Source organism: Centrocercus urophasianus, unplaced genomic scaffold (genome assembly GCF_019232065.1).
Source record: "Centrocercus urophasianus isolate 14NV4802_14NV808 unplaced genomic scaffold, USGS_Curo_1.0 seq_14, whole genome shotgun sequence".
Taxonomy (NCBI): domain Eukaryota; kingdom Metazoa; phylum Chordata; class Aves; order Galliformes; family Phasianidae; genus Centrocercus; species Centrocercus urophasianus.
This window is the reverse complement of record NW_024884586.1, coordinates 15,816,658-15,832,078: the sequence shown is the minus strand read 5'-3', so window position 1 is coordinate 15,832,078 and position 15,421 is coordinate 15,816,658. Positions and strand designations below refer to the sequence as shown.

Genomic DNA, 15,421 nt, shown 5'->3' with positions numbered 1-15,421 from the left:
GACTACCTTCAGGTTTTCTTATTCTCTCTAAACTGATGACAAAATTAAGGAGAATAAAATAAGATAAGCTGGAATGTAAATAAAAATACAACTCAGTTGATGACACGTTTACAGGGATGCTTCATGAAGCTAGAAGATATGTTTGGTTTGCAAAGTACAGATGCAAATGGCAAAGTAGGAAATTTTGTCATAAATATCAAAGGATTACATGCTCATTTTGAGATCTAGAGTAACAGAAGCCAAATACCCTGAAAGTATCCACATAACACTAACATGAATATTGTACAGTGAGAGAAAGAAAAGAAAAATTACCAAACAAGAAGATTAAAATGGATGAGAGAGAGAGGTTGTTTGGTTTTGATTCTTTTGCCTTTCTTTTTGACAGCCAGAAGAATCTTTCAAAGCACCAGATTTAGCATTAATGACTCACAGAATAAGGCTTTCAGAAGCAGATCATGGACATAAGTGAGCACTAACCCTCTTAGTAACTGGGTTGACTGTCAGTTTTGTTGAAGCTCTGAACCTGAAAGTTTGCATCAATATAATGGTGCCTGAAACTTTGCTGCACTGAAATGCAAATCATCATATAAGAACAAGCCCTGAAATGTTTTTGGGAAGGGTCAACTTCACTCTCCCAAATGCCCCTTGGGAACAGTGTCAGGGTTATCGCACAGTCAGGAAAACTTCCAAATGATGCTGTGTGTGCAGCTACCTGCTTTGAAAGCTGGGAGATTAACCAAATGCACAGATCTCATTCCATGTCAGCTGTCCTCAAGGCCAGACTATGGATCTATTTATTTGTGCTGATAAGGCCAAAAAGGATTTGAAATCAAACCAACTTAAGAAAACAGAAATTAAGTGCAGATAAATCTGGAGGAGTACGCATTCATGCATACACACACACACACACACACACACACACACACACACACACACACATAAAGCCCAATAAAACAGAAAATGTGCTAAAGGGAAAAACAGTAACCATCTTCGGAGATCTAAGAAAACAACAACAAAACTGAAGAAAAAAAAAGAAAAAGCAAATTTAGAAACAACAAAATTACAGAGAACTCTTCCTAGACAGAGGCTACTGAAGGAAAAGACTGCAAAAAATCATCAACAGAGAGAAATTAAATTCTTAAAGGAGAATACAGACAACATGAAGAAGAAACAAAGGCTCGAAATGCTGGCAAAATCCATTCTCTTCAAATAAGGTCAAGAAATTCAGGAAGAAACAAAACTGTGTTTAAAATCACGAAAGGAAATTATTTGTGCAGTACAGTTTTACAAGTAATTCTTGCAGGAATTAGATCAAAATAGAAGGCCTATCCTATAAAAGCAAATGGTTGGAAGATAAAGTTTGTCAGTCTCAGCAAGGAAAAAAATCTGAGATGAAAATCTGCAAGCTTCAGAGGAAGAAAGACGGCATCATTGATATCACTGAAAACCGACAGCGATATTGAAAATGCAACAAAGAGAAAAATGGCTGTAAGCCAAAAGAAGCTTTTTTTCCCAATTTTGTATTTACATAATAAAGACGGGGGTCTTTACTATTAATTATGAGGGACTACTTAAAACCCCAGGATTTATCTCAGCCTACCAAATTATAGATTTGTGATTGTTTTCTTTTAAGATTAATAAACACACACACCACACTTTTCACCACAAATACTGGTTATTCCTACAAATACCAAAGCACACTTCCCCCAGGAAAGTCAACATACAAGACCAGTACCAACAGAACTAAGAATCCTTTATGTAATAAAACAAATCGTATAGTAGTAGAATAAAAGAAAAACAGCATTATACTTAGTGCCTTAGATTGCTTTCCTGTTCCTTCCTGTCTTCTTCCTTTTTCTTCCTCCTTAAAAAGGTCAGCAATTCAAACCTGCTCACATTGAGATCATGGTCTGATAATGCTATGAGAATTATACAAGAACTCATACATAATATCTTTTACTCCAAGTTTTTCCAACAATAACCAAATAAAAATATAGCACTTTGTTCCAAAATACATCAAACAGCTTCAGTGACTCCGCTTTCATTACGCAATTAGCCAAATAGCAGTAAGATGACACTAACAAGACTGTGGTCACCTTCACTGCTGTGATTCAGAACCATCCCAGCAGCTATGCAGATTTCAAAGATGGTAGCAATTTCATATCCCTGCCACTGCCAATCCATGGGAAGGCTCTGAATAGCTGCCAACAGAATTCAGCATCCAGAAACCTGAGAGAAAAGAAAGAGGCACCATTTCTTCCCTCAGGGCCAGAGAGTTGCGGCTTCACATTTATCAGACACGTGCTGATCAAAGGTAGAGCAAAAAAAAAGAAAAAAAAGTCAAGATGCCCATGAGAGCTGAGACACCAGCAATTAAGATCAAGGAAGTGGTCAGAGGTTTTCAGTGAGATACTGATTTCACCAAAACCTGAACAATGCTGTCAAAAATGGTCTCCTACGTGGCTGATGTTACCTGATCATGAAGGACACTGAAGATTTGTTTTTAACACATTTCTATCAGCACAAATATTACACACAGAGAAGTATACTATTTGTATGTTTCAGTACACCAGAAGATACCTTTGAGACTGTTCTTCAACACCATTTGCCAAGTTTTATAGTGCCCAAATGTTAGAGAAAAAACATCTACTAAAAATAAGGCACGTTGCATTTCAGAGAGGTTTCGGGTCTTTCAAGTTGCTCAGTTCTGCATAGTCATTTTGTGACCCATCTTTTCCATACCTGTACATGCCCATACACAGACTAAAATAGTGTGATATCGAGAAGAAACTATTACTAAGGGTTTGCAAGAAGATTCCTTCTGAAGTGGTTCTGCTGCTTTCTTATCCTCCTCTAACTACACATTAGGCAATCTTGCACTTCTCCCTTATTCTTTTGATGCTTCAATTATGAAGGAAATTTCTAGAAAATTATACATGTCTTTCCCACTCAGTAATAAAACGAAAATATCACTTTCAAAGCTACATATTTAGAATCATAGAATTACCAAGATTGGAAAACACCTCCAAGATCATCCAGTCCAACCATGATCCACCTACCGCCAGTATCTGCTGACAACCCCCTGTCCCTTAGTACCACACCTACACCTTCCTTGAACACCTTCAGGGTTGGTGACTCCACCACCTCCCTGAGCAGCCCATTCCACTGCCTGACCACTCTTCCAGAAAAGAAATCTTTCCTAATATGCAACCTGAACCTGCCCTGGTGCAACCAGAGGCCATTCCCTCTAGCCCTATTGCTATTTAGTTTAATCCAGTTCAGTTTCATCATCTTCTCTCTTTCGGTGTGCAATGTATGAAAGAAAACAGACTCCCTGCAATGCATTTACTATGGGTTAAAGGCTGCACAACTGAGTCCTTTATTTATTTCCAAAGCAAGTATATATGTATGTAGTAACTCAGGTTCCTCTATACTATCCAATGACTGCGGTACCAGCTACTCTGAGTGACCACTATAAAACCAAAGGACAACCCTGTTTTCATACAGAAAACAACTTCCTAGGTTACATCAGTTACCTGTGTTTTCTTTCATAACGACATGACGCAGGTCATCCTTTCCCACAGCAGTGAGGAGGGGCAGACCAACATACAAGGAAGTCAAGGGCTTGGAATTATGAAATTGGACTTTCCATTAAATCTTGATGCCAATATAACAGAAAGGGTAAGGCAGTATATGCAAAGAAAACAGAGAAGAATGAGGGAAAAACAAATAAATAAACAAAAAACTTTGAGACATCAGTAAAAAATAAACACTGAGACGCAAACACAGATCTGATGTAAAAGCTCATTTTGGGGTAGCTTTCGCTGTATGTGATTTTACAGAGGTACAACTTGACACCAGGGCTGCCCGTGCCTGAACTCATTAAACAAAGTAAAGAAGGACAAACCTGTCACTAAGCTTCGAAAGCCTCCATCAGGACACGGGAAGTTAAGCTGAAAAAGGGCTAGGCAAAAGATGGCAGAGAAAATGTTTTGTTGAGGCTCACACTGCATCTTCAAGAACTGATGACCTCTCCTTCAAAACTTCTCCACACAAGACTTCTCCACACTCACCAAGGAACTGTGGGCAGTGACACATGCAGTGCGGGCAGCTTAGTGAATGCCCGAGTGCCACAAAAAAGCAGTTAGAAAAGGAATATCGCACTTTGATTTAGACATTCCATCAGAAACCTTTCACACTGATATGTGCTACTTCATACATCGCAAAAAGTGATTTTTTCTTTTAAACACTGCTTTTCCTCAGTTACTGTCACATCAATTTTTGTGTTTTCTTTTATTGGTTTTGTTTTGTTTACTCATACTAACTGGGTGCATCTGGGAGTGTGTTCACCTTCATAATACAGTAAAGTCTTCATGCAAGCATGTCTAAACACAGCTGAAAAATTCTCAGATGAGAATTCACAACTCGCAACACATTTTTGTCTGGAATTACATTCAATCTGGTATATAAGTAAAAAAAAAAAGTCATATTCTAAAGGGACCACTGAGCTGTGGATACACTTCAACACCAAATGATGGCAGCTAATGAACATCAAGTTAGTACAGTATTCTTGAGCAACATCCAAGAAAAGAGATGTTCAAAAGTCCATTCCATACACTTTCATTTCAAAGCACTTACTATCTTGAAAAGCACAGTTAAAGCTATCATCTTTTTTGATAAGAAATGTCTTAGTCATATAAAGAAATAATCAATCTACTTAGGGTTGCTTCTGCCAGGAAGTTAAAATGTTTAAACAACAATATTTCACTTTTGTAAGAGACTCAGGAGAAAAGCAACTAACAGAGGTTATCAATCTAATGACACTCTGTTTATAGCTTTGAGACCTACTTGAATGAGGGAATTGCCACACGGTGACATTAAGCAAGCAAGCAGTTACTTACTGCCTAAGGAGTCCGATCACTGGATTACCCCTCGTATGCCAAAAGCTGCACTGGTTGTGTTTGACTTGCAGGTATCCCTGAATTTCTCTCTCAAACTACTACTCTCAGCAGGAAACAATAACCTTCATGAACTCCCAGGACACACCCTTGCTATCTAAAGCAGTGTGAACATATTGTAACATTTCACATCAGTGTCATGAGAAAATATATTTAAGCTGTGAAGAAGCGTTTCCATATTTACACCGACTATACAAACATCAAGGAAGTCAGAGATGCTCAGAAAAATCTGCACGCACTCTCGAAACAGCACTCTGAGAGTAGGGGGGTACAATTCTGCTTCCTCTCTTTCACATTTGTTTTCAGCAATAACGAGGCAGCTGATGGCTTGGTTGACTCTTCTGATGGGACACCAAATGACATCTCCAAACACTCGCTGAGCTTGTCTAGGAACAAAAAAGTAGGCATAGAACTATACAAAATAATAATAACAATAATAATAATAATAATAATAATAATAATAATAATAATAATTCAAGAGCAATCATTCCTTTTCCTAAATAATTTGTAGGAAAAAAAAAAACAACCAAATTTGAAGTTCTGCCTGGTCGTGTTCACCAACACAGTACGACGTGGCACACAGGACGAGCTTAAACCTCTACTACATTGGATTGTATCATCGCTCAGCTCATCTTCCTACATAGCTGACTCTTCCACAGACTTTCTCTCAGAAGGGAACTCTGCCTGAGAGCACTGGATATTATTTAACCAAGCCTGCCAGGTCAAAGTACTACAGCAGGGATCCACAAAACTAACAAAACAGTAGGGTCTGTGTTATATGAAAGGACTAACCAAAGATTAGGCTGGGAAAAAAAAAAAAAAAAAAAAAAAAAAACCAAAAAACAAAAAAAAAAAAAAAAAAAATATATATATATATAAATAAATAAATATATATATAAATATAAATAAAATACACACACACACACACACACATATATATATATATATATATTTAATTAAAATTTTTTCAAATGCCTGAGCCAACGTGGCACCAAAAAAAAAAAAAAGTCAAAAGGGTATCCAAATGAAAGGTAAAAATCAAAGTGTTGGGTTGCCTGCTATCCAGAAGAAACAGTAAACCACTGTGTGCAAGTTCATTTTAATAATACAATGTAAACCACAGGCACTTAACCTGAGCAGTCACTTAAAACTCCTTCAAAATATCAACAACTTTCTCAAGTAAAAAAACAAAACAAAACAAAACAGAGAACACTGTTTTCAGATAAACAAATGAGACGCCCAATTTCAAATGTCAAGTTCCCTTATTCTACTTTCCTGAGCAAGGTGACACCAACCCTGCAGAAATGCCGTACGGCTTCTACCAGTTCCCTACTTTCACAATAACCATCACTTGCTCTTGGACAGCTTGCCTGACTACATGCTAGATGTCTAATGTGACATAAAAATCCCCTTACAATAATTCTAGCAGATAACAAAAGCTACGAAAAATCAACCCATGTTACACATAATATATTTATAAAATATTATTTTAACAAGAGAATTGTAAATTAAAATACATATATATATATATAATTTACCAGCAACCATAGCTTTGTAATGCACTCAAACCACCAGCTCAGAGGAGCCCATCTCCACACTACGTACGGTGCAACAGCAGAAAGCGCTCGTGCTCCAGTACACCAGCACCTCTGTGTGAGTATCCATAATGGCTGTCAGAGGGAGCTGCCTAGCAAACACCCAAGAAGCAGCAAAATGTCAGCTTAGCACAGCATAACAAACACATACAGATTTTTCAGGTATAGTCCGCATTTCATCATCATAAACAAAGGCGGGGATCTAAAGACAAAGGCTCTGGGCAGTCACAGTGAAAGTTCACATTTTTGGAAGAGGCTGTGTTGCTTCTCGCTCAACCGAAATCTCTTTATAGACATAGAAGTAATTTATGCAATTGAATATTCTGCTAATGTAACAAATTCATCAACAAAATAAAAAAATAAAACCATTAAGTTCTATGAACCAAACAACAAACAGCACATTGGATGTATTTAATTTATTACATACTTTCTCACAAGCACACTGTAAAAAAAAAAAACAAAAAACCAAAAACCTTCAATGAGTTTGAAAACTAGTTGTACCCACACAAATCACTTCTACAAAAAAAAAGTTATGATGGAACTGTGGTGGTTCTAACCAAATTACAGTGAAGTTCAACATAAGAAATTTATTTAAAAAGACAAACATAAGGAAAATAGTTGGAATAGAACTCTTACAATTATGTTATAAAACCTTACGGAAGAGTGATGCTAAGACATAGGAAGCCAGAAGGAGCTTCCATAAGATGCTCACAGCAACATTCCCAAGTCTTTTCCCTGCAGAATTAATCATGTCATGGTTATATTTATTGCTATTATTGCCCTGCAAAAGCAACTCTCCAACATTACAAAAAGCATTCACCTTAGTACCATAAGGTTCTGAAACAAGCATAACAAAAGCTGACTCTTAAGAAGCATTTACATTCAGAATTAATATTGCTACCATAAAGCAATAATTATGTATTTGGGGGGGAAGGGGAGAAGTGACAGGGGAATCAAAATTGATTGCAACCAATTTAGCAGATAGTCAGAAAATCAGCACCTTGAAACGATGCATTATGAGCTGCATAATATGAATTAACATACCTATCACGACAAATGACCCAGAAAGATCACTGATGTTTAAGGCTGCCAGATATTTCCTTATAGAAGACTCATTTTTCATTTTCTTTTAAGTTCCCAAAGGCCTTTCAAGATGACCCCTTCTGTGGGTGTATCCATCAGAAAGCTCAGCTCCTTCCATATTTTCATTTTAAGTAAAACATACATTTTTCACCTTTCCAAAGACAGGGGCAGGAAAAACACACTTTCACATTACCAAAGGCTATCTTTTCTTTAGAAAGTTTAATCATTTGCATGCTTTGAGATCCACATGCATCTTCCTAAGAGACACCAAAAGGTATATCCTGAATGACAACTGATGTTTTTGTCAAGCTGACTGCAACTTGGTTATTTTGTTTTGGTGCGTTACAGCTGAGTCACCTAAACATTCTGCCTGTATTGACTGCATTCCAACAGAAAGCCTCTGGGAGCCGAGCACCTGCAGCGCTGGATGCATGGGACAATCAGTGTTGGAAGGGACTCCCACGCGTTCCTCATCCGACCACCTTCTCAAACTCATGTCAACTATAAGATCAGATCAAGTAGCTCAAGTAGCTTGTTGTGCAGTTGGGTACCGAAAACCTTTTAGACAGAGAGCAATCTGTGAGCAGTCACTTCTGTGAGAAACACTTCCACTGTATGACTACGCTCATGCAAAGGAAGTTTTTCCTTATATCCAGTCAATCTTGTGTCAACTTACGATCACTGCCCCTTTCACTCCCACCACATAGCTCAGTAAAGAGCACTGCTCCATCTTCTCCCAGATCTCCTCAAAGGTACCAGAACATTGTTGTTGCATCCCCTGAAACTGCCCCTTCACCAGCAGAACAAGCCCAGGTGTTTCAGCCTCTCCTCATAGTGCGAGCGCTCCAGCCCCTAACCATCCTGACAGCCCTCTCCTGAACTCACTTTAGTTTTTATCAGTGCCTTTCCTGTGCTGAGGGTCTCAAACCTGGATACAGCACTGCAGATGTGGTCTGATGGGTTTCATGGAGAGAGGGATAATCCCTCTCCTCCACTCAATGGCTGTGCTCCTGTTGGATCAGCACACCACTGCTGGCCCATGATGTTTGCTGCCACAGCTTCCCAGAGGAGCTACTGTGCAGCCCATTTCACTGCGAGGAGCCCTTCTTTCCCAGGCACAAGGCTTTGCAATTGGCCTGGGTGAATTGGCAATTGTTGAATTTCATAAAGTTTTGGCTGGGCCTTTTCTCCATGGTGCAAAAGTGCCCCTGTATGCCAGCCCTGCCTTCATGCTCGTAGACCTCAATTTGGTACCTTCCACAAACGTAAGAGAATATTCCATCACCTTCTCAAGGTCTCAGAATCAATGCCAAAGCATCCCATTTGTTACTGACATCCAGATATGAGCCATTAACCACTACTCTGAGTCCAGTCATTGAAGCATTGCTCCTCTGTACTCCGTCCTTCCACTGCTTTAATATTCCTTTCTTTCACAGGAGATCAGACACCAAGATCATCTCCTGATATGTCTGCTCATTTTTTGAGTATCAAGATGGACCACTGGCATCTGAACTGTTTCTCAGTGATATCCCACGGGTACTGTTCCTTGTAGGCAAGTTTTTTTTTTTTTTTTTTTTTTATGAAGAATTTATTAGGTAATTAAAATTTTGGACTTCATATGTCAGTGCTAACTTCACAGTAGATCTAAACATTTAAATCAAACAGTCTAAATCAACAGACACCAAACGACAAATCAAGCAGTGAGAACTTCTGCAGCGAGGCCATTCACAGATCCCTGCTAAGTAACTTACAGAAAAAAAGTCAGAAGGAAAAGGCAGGCTGTGGTTAGTGGATTACACAGGGAGACAGATCTGTTTTAGAAAGCATTTCAGTGCATGCAGATCATTAAAGCACTGCTAATTTTGAAAAATGTCCTAAGAGCCCCAAATTGGATACTCAACACGAAGGGACACAACACATCTCCAGAGAACTGTGACAATATTTCTAGAGAAACATGCAAGGGCTGGAGTCTGATGGCAATGAAACAGGAAAAGAGGAAGGTAACGAGGTGCCATAAGAGCAGCACATAACAAATAGTGAGGCCATTGGTACCAAGAAAAATAACTACTCCATGTTGGTCACTGAACACAACCAGTGTCATTCTACTCCAAACAATAAAAGACACGCTGTAGGGGAAAACATAACAATTAACCACATATTTACAGGCCAAATTGCAGTTTGACAAGAATCTCTGGCATTTTGTGATTTATGAAAGCTTGATCTTGCAACTTCAGAGTTCTTTGAAGATGCCCGTTGTTGCACAATAGAAAAACATATGCATGATTTTCTTTAAGAAGCACACATATCACTTCATCTGCAGATTACATTTGGCCTATAAAAGAGATGCATATTAATGCAATCATACACAGCATGCATCATCTACATTTGTTTTCCTTACTGTATTGGAAGCATACTCTGTGACCAAAAAGAAAGCTTTACGTAAGTCTAGAAGAAAAGAAAGTCCCATTTTACTTTGACACTAGCTCCCCCTCCAGACCGCCCTAACATCAGAGTCATTACTTTTTTTTTTTTTTTTAAATTCTGACTGCAATGAAATTTAAAAGCTTTCTTTATCCCTTCAAATCTCAATGAACACACTGATCAAAGAATGCAAGCGCAAAAATATCTTCTATTATTTCTTACTGTACATAAATTCCAGGGCTGAAAAAAAATCATTCGATTCAAGAGAGATGTGACAGATAAAGAGGCAAATCTATACAGCTACAGAGAGACAGGAGTGGACTGAAAATGCAATTTTTCAGACCAATCCTATGAATGGGTAATATGGTAACTTCATTATACAATCAAGCCTCTGTTTGAGAGCATTCATAAACCACAGATGCCAAAACAAAAGGAAGTCACTATGTGGTTTCGTACTACCTTCGCTAATTCACTTAAAATATAGATCTGTATTCCAGCAAGATCAACTAATTTATTTTTCTCGTTCTAATAGATGTAACGTCTTACAACTTGCTCAGCCAACACCTCTTGGTTTGTTTAGAATTTTGCCAGTTATAAAGAAAATGAAAGTTACAACTTGCAACCAGACCTGCTGCATTTCTATGCTACCAAGTGTCCTGGCAGCAGCATCACTCAATTAGTCAATTTGCATGATTTGATATTCCTAGATGATTCCTACTCTCCCCTCATTACTGAGCTGCTTCCTCAGAAAATATGAATAATTGATTAAACTTTCAATACTGAAAAATGGTTGTCTCGTTATATTTTGTTGGGAAAATATGCAAACTTTGCAATATCATGGTTTGCCAGCTTTAGCACGTGAAACACTAACAAGTATCGTAAAAGCACAAGACTAAGCATACCTGTAATAACCAGAGAAATGGATATTACTGGAAATACTTAAAGCATAGTCACCAATTGATAAGTCCTAATAACCGGGCTTCTTTAATAACGGAAGGAATTGTAACAGAGGCGTCTGTAAAATAGCCACAAGCAGCAGCATAGCCAACGTTGACCATTTATTTGTTTCTGGATCTCAGACTTCTCTAAAGTTTATGATAACGTACACTGGAGAGTAACTTGGAACAAAATTCGACTAATGCTATCACATCCAAAAATGCTTCATGCATAAGCACTCGTTCTGAAGCATTTACTCCATCAGCTTTCAGTTAACGCCTAGAAACAAAGACATCAAAACACTGCACTTTGGCGTGAAGCGTTGGTGCGCGCTTACTTAATGATGTACACACAAACACTATTTATATCACAGACAAAGTCGTGAGCGTTCTGAACACCTGCCTGCTGTCCCCTTCCACACCCAAGCAGCGCATGGACCACAGCACCTGACATCACCTTGCTGAACGTTAAACCCTGCCGGGCACCCTCCGCACAAAGGCTAGCACTGCCCCAAGGAACTTAGGATCTTTCAGTGCGTCAGCTGACGGCTGTGCCTCGAGGCTCTTCGGTACCACCTGGAGCACAGCGCGAGGCAGCAAACAGCGCCGAGCAGCAGCAGCAAACAGCACCGAGTAACAGTGCGACTGACGAGATGCTCAGCCCAACCCTGCAACTCGCTTACCGCTCTTCCCTCCGCAACCGCCTATTTTGTCCCCTCAAGTCAGGAGCTTCCGAAAGCAGAGCCTCACGAGCCCGGCCTCCGGAGAACACCAGGGACACCGAGCACATACACGTGCGACGGACCCGAGACATTGAGCGCAAACTTGAGAGGAAAAAAAGGCCTCATCACCAACAAAGCCCGCGACAGAAGCAAGTAAACGTACTGAAACGCGGTAAAGGTCGCCCGAGGCGGCAGCCGGCGCGGCTCCGCACCCCGTGAGAGCGAGCGCTTCCCCCGGCTGCCCGCCGGCCCCGGGTTCCGCCTCCATCTCCCAGCCCGGGGCGGCGCGTCTCCTCGGGCGGCCGCAGTTCCCGGGACGGCGAAACGGCCCGGCGCCCGTCCCCGTCACGGGCACCCCGCCGCCCCCCGGGCCCGGCCCGGCCCCGCAACCTCCGGCGGTGTCGCCGCCGCCGCTCGCCGCCCCAGCCTCCCGTTCCCCGCCGGGCGGAGGCGGCTCAGGCCCCGGCGTCGCTCCGCAGGTGAGGAGCGGGCGGGGAGCGGCGCGCGGAGGGGGGCGGCCCCCTGCCCCCTCCCCCATTTCCCCTCCCCGGCGGTGGCAGCGGCGGCGGTTGCCGAGCAGCACCGGAGTCACGGCGGCGGCGCCAGGCCCGGGGGAAGGGATGGGGAGCGCGGGCTGGAGCAGCCCGCTCCGGGCTCGGCATCCGCTTCCCCGCCTCCGCGGTTCGCGCGCAGCCCCCGCATCCCCTTACCCGAATGCGGCGCCGCCGGCGGGGCCTGCGCTGCCACGGCCGAAGCTGCGGGGCGCGAGGAGACGCCGAGGCGAGGGGAACGGACGCCCGGCTGCGGGGACGGAAGCGGGAACCCGCCGTCGCGTAGCGGAGCCGCCGGCGGACTGAGACGGCGCGCGAGACGCTGACAGGGCGCGCGCGCCGAGGGCGGGGAGCGCTCGCGCGAGCGGCTGACAACAAGGAGCGCGCGGGGCGTGCGCCGGGCGGCGAGCGCGGCGGGAGCAACCGACGGCGCTCGCTCGCTCGCTCGCGCACGCCCCCGCGCCCCCTACTCGGAAGGGCTCCGTCGCGGGCGCGCGCCCGCCGGCGGGAGGCAACCTATGAGCGAGCGAGGCGGCCTCCCGATGCTGCCCGAGCGATCTCGTCACGCAGCGCTGGGCTCGCGGGGCGCATGCGCCTCTCGGGGGCATCCCCCCCCGAGCCGCCCGCTCCGCGTGCCCCCACCTCAAAGGCCGGGCGCGAGCCGACGGCTGGCTCCGCTCCCGCGCCGCCGGGCGGAGCTGCGGCTCCCTCCGCTCCCTTCGGGTAGCCCACCGAGGCCGGCAGCCCCGCGCTCGCAACGGGCAGATACCGGCCAGCAGGGACTCTCCATCTTGCACGAGGAACGGCGATGACTGCCGTGTCCGGGGGACGGAAAGAAGGGTTAGGGAATTCTGTGCCCCGGCAACCTTCTGGAGAGATCTGGAAAGGCAGAGATAACGAAAATATGTTTTCCTTTGGGTTCTAATTCCTGCCGACTCCAGAGATCAATTTAGAAATTGAAACGGTAAGCGGATTGCCAATGGCTCTCAAGTATTGAGCTGCTGCTGCTAGCCGCTATTAATGGATGGATATAATTACTATCAATTATATTGCCTGCAGACTTAGCCGACAACTCGGATTCCAAAACCCATGGGGACAAGGGAATGGCTTACACTGGTAGAAGAGTAAAAGAGTTGCTAGAGAGGTTTCCCATTTGTGATGTAGAGCCATCAGTGAACTCGTGCTGAGACGGATAAGGAGAAATTAAGAAAAAATGAACTGTCATTAACAACCTTAAACTTGCTATCCTAGCAACCTTTTGTATGGGGGGGGGAAGTGCGACAGATCAGAAATATATTAAAAATCTAAACATCCAGAGCAAGGCCAAGAGCTCACGCAGCGCGAGCAAGGGAAGGAAGCTGCATTGAGATGATCCAGAAAGTAACACACAGCTTTCCAAAGGACACGGCCAACTGCAGATTGCCTTTGCTTGGAGAATCTCAGCTACAGCAAGGTTCAGAAAGGAAATTGTTCAGGAAGACATCTGAAAACTGAAGCTTCCTCTGATTAGTCTTCCCTGTCAGCTGGGAAAATAGAGATGTATAGACATAAGTAAGTCTAGCCAGTAACTCAATAATGGCATTGGTACAGTCATCACAAACACTTCTGAGACAGAATGTCCACAAACTGGCAGAAAATCAGGCTGAAATAAATGGTCTGTTTCATTACTATGTTTGTGGTGGCTTTCTCTGTACTTACTATGGTGTGAAATTAAACGCATTTCAAATCATTTCTTAATGCAATAATGATACTACTGCTGGTTTATCGGCTTCCAATTCCACAGTATCCTGTGCTACAGGCATATTATCTTAAGCAACTATTTTTATTTGTATTCTAGTTCTAAGCATGCTACAGCACCCACAATAATCAGCCCTGTTTTGTTCTGAGGTAGTGGAACTGCTGACCTGAGCGGTGCTAAGCCATGATGTAACAGAAGAAATGAAATAAGTAGAGTCTCTGCTAACTTTCTATAACTGCTCAATGCAGCGTGCGCATACGTTTAGAAGTATTTTTTCCAAGCCAGACTAAAAAGTAAGTAGTTGAATTCTTTTAGGCACAAAATATAAATCATTTTTAAGTGTAGAATCTCATCTGTGACTCCAACAAATCCATCATCTGCTGACACGGGGTCAGAGCCTTACTTTATGGATGCTTTGATAACTTTGATTGTCTTCTAATTCCACATAGAAAGTCCTCCTTTTTATTAAGTTCATTGGAAGTGCTGGTGATGGCCATATTTTAAAAAATTCAGCTGTATTTTTTCAGATTCTCTGAGTACTATCAAGCCCCCAGGGACAATGAATTCCCATTCCTGAAGACTCTTTTAAGTGCCTTGACTGATGTCAATCAGTGTCATAAAGACAAAAACTTGTCAGAGCTCCTTTTACTACACAATCTGTCCTTATTCATATCTACCCTTTGCACCGACCATAATTTTTTAATGTGAAATTTTAATGAGAACTGAATGACAATCTTTCCTTAAGCGAATGTCAGCAATGGCTGGATCTGTGATTTTTAAATCTATAGCAAAAGCTTCAAGCACTTCACCAACACTGGAAGGATTTTATTTCTGCACAGACTTTATGGAGCCATGTGGCCATTGTCCAATTCAACAAATAGCACTCGAATGTTCTTATTCTTTAAGAATAAGACTTCCTTATCATTCCTTATTATATTCATGGCCTGGGCAAATCTGGTGATTTGGGTAGTGGTTGTATAGGTACAGTAACCATACACAAGGAGTGTAGTGCATTTATCTAGGCAAAGATATCATTTCTATGGTTAATGAAGGTGTCAATACATAAAAGCCAGTAAGCATTGGCTGAGCCATTGCAAGGAGCTAGATAAGGGACATCAAAAGTGCAAATTTAATCTGTTGCTAAACTCAGCAAGTCTAATAAAATCTGCTGTGCATGTGCAGGTAAGGATTTCTGTACATCATAGAGCCTGTTCAAATCTAGAGAGACATTTATGATAAGGCTGTCCTTATAACAAAAAAAGAATAAAAATAAAAGAATCAGGTGCTTTAGTCCTGACTGCACAAGCTTAAGCCAAGAATATGAATTCAAGATCAAAAAAAGACTGAAGTAAAATTCAGAAAAAGTAAAATCAAGAGTAAGTGACAACATATATTTCTGAAGTTCAAAAGCACTTAAG

At 42.2% G+C, this 15,421-nt stretch overlaps 1 long non-coding RNA gene across 2 annotated transcripts in view; it reads right to left on the bottom strand.

The window, feature by feature from the left end:
• Positions 1 to 12,499, bottom strand: part of LOC122157684 — a 34,800-nt gene extending 22,301 nt beyond the window's left edge. The window contains exons 1-2 of one of the 2 annotated variants that reach the window (XR_006167988.1): positions 3,908 to 4,148; positions 3,537 to 3,657 (exon numbers count right to left, since the gene is read on the bottom strand). This is a non-coding gene — a long non-coding RNA (uncharacterized LOC122157684). Of the gene's footprint in view, positions 1 to 3,536; positions 3,658 to 3,907; positions 4,149 to 12,424 lie in introns of those variants that run through there. The other variant, XR_006167987.1, reaches the window with a different exon arrangement.
• Positions 12,500 to 15,421: the final 2,922 nt, after the last annotated feature.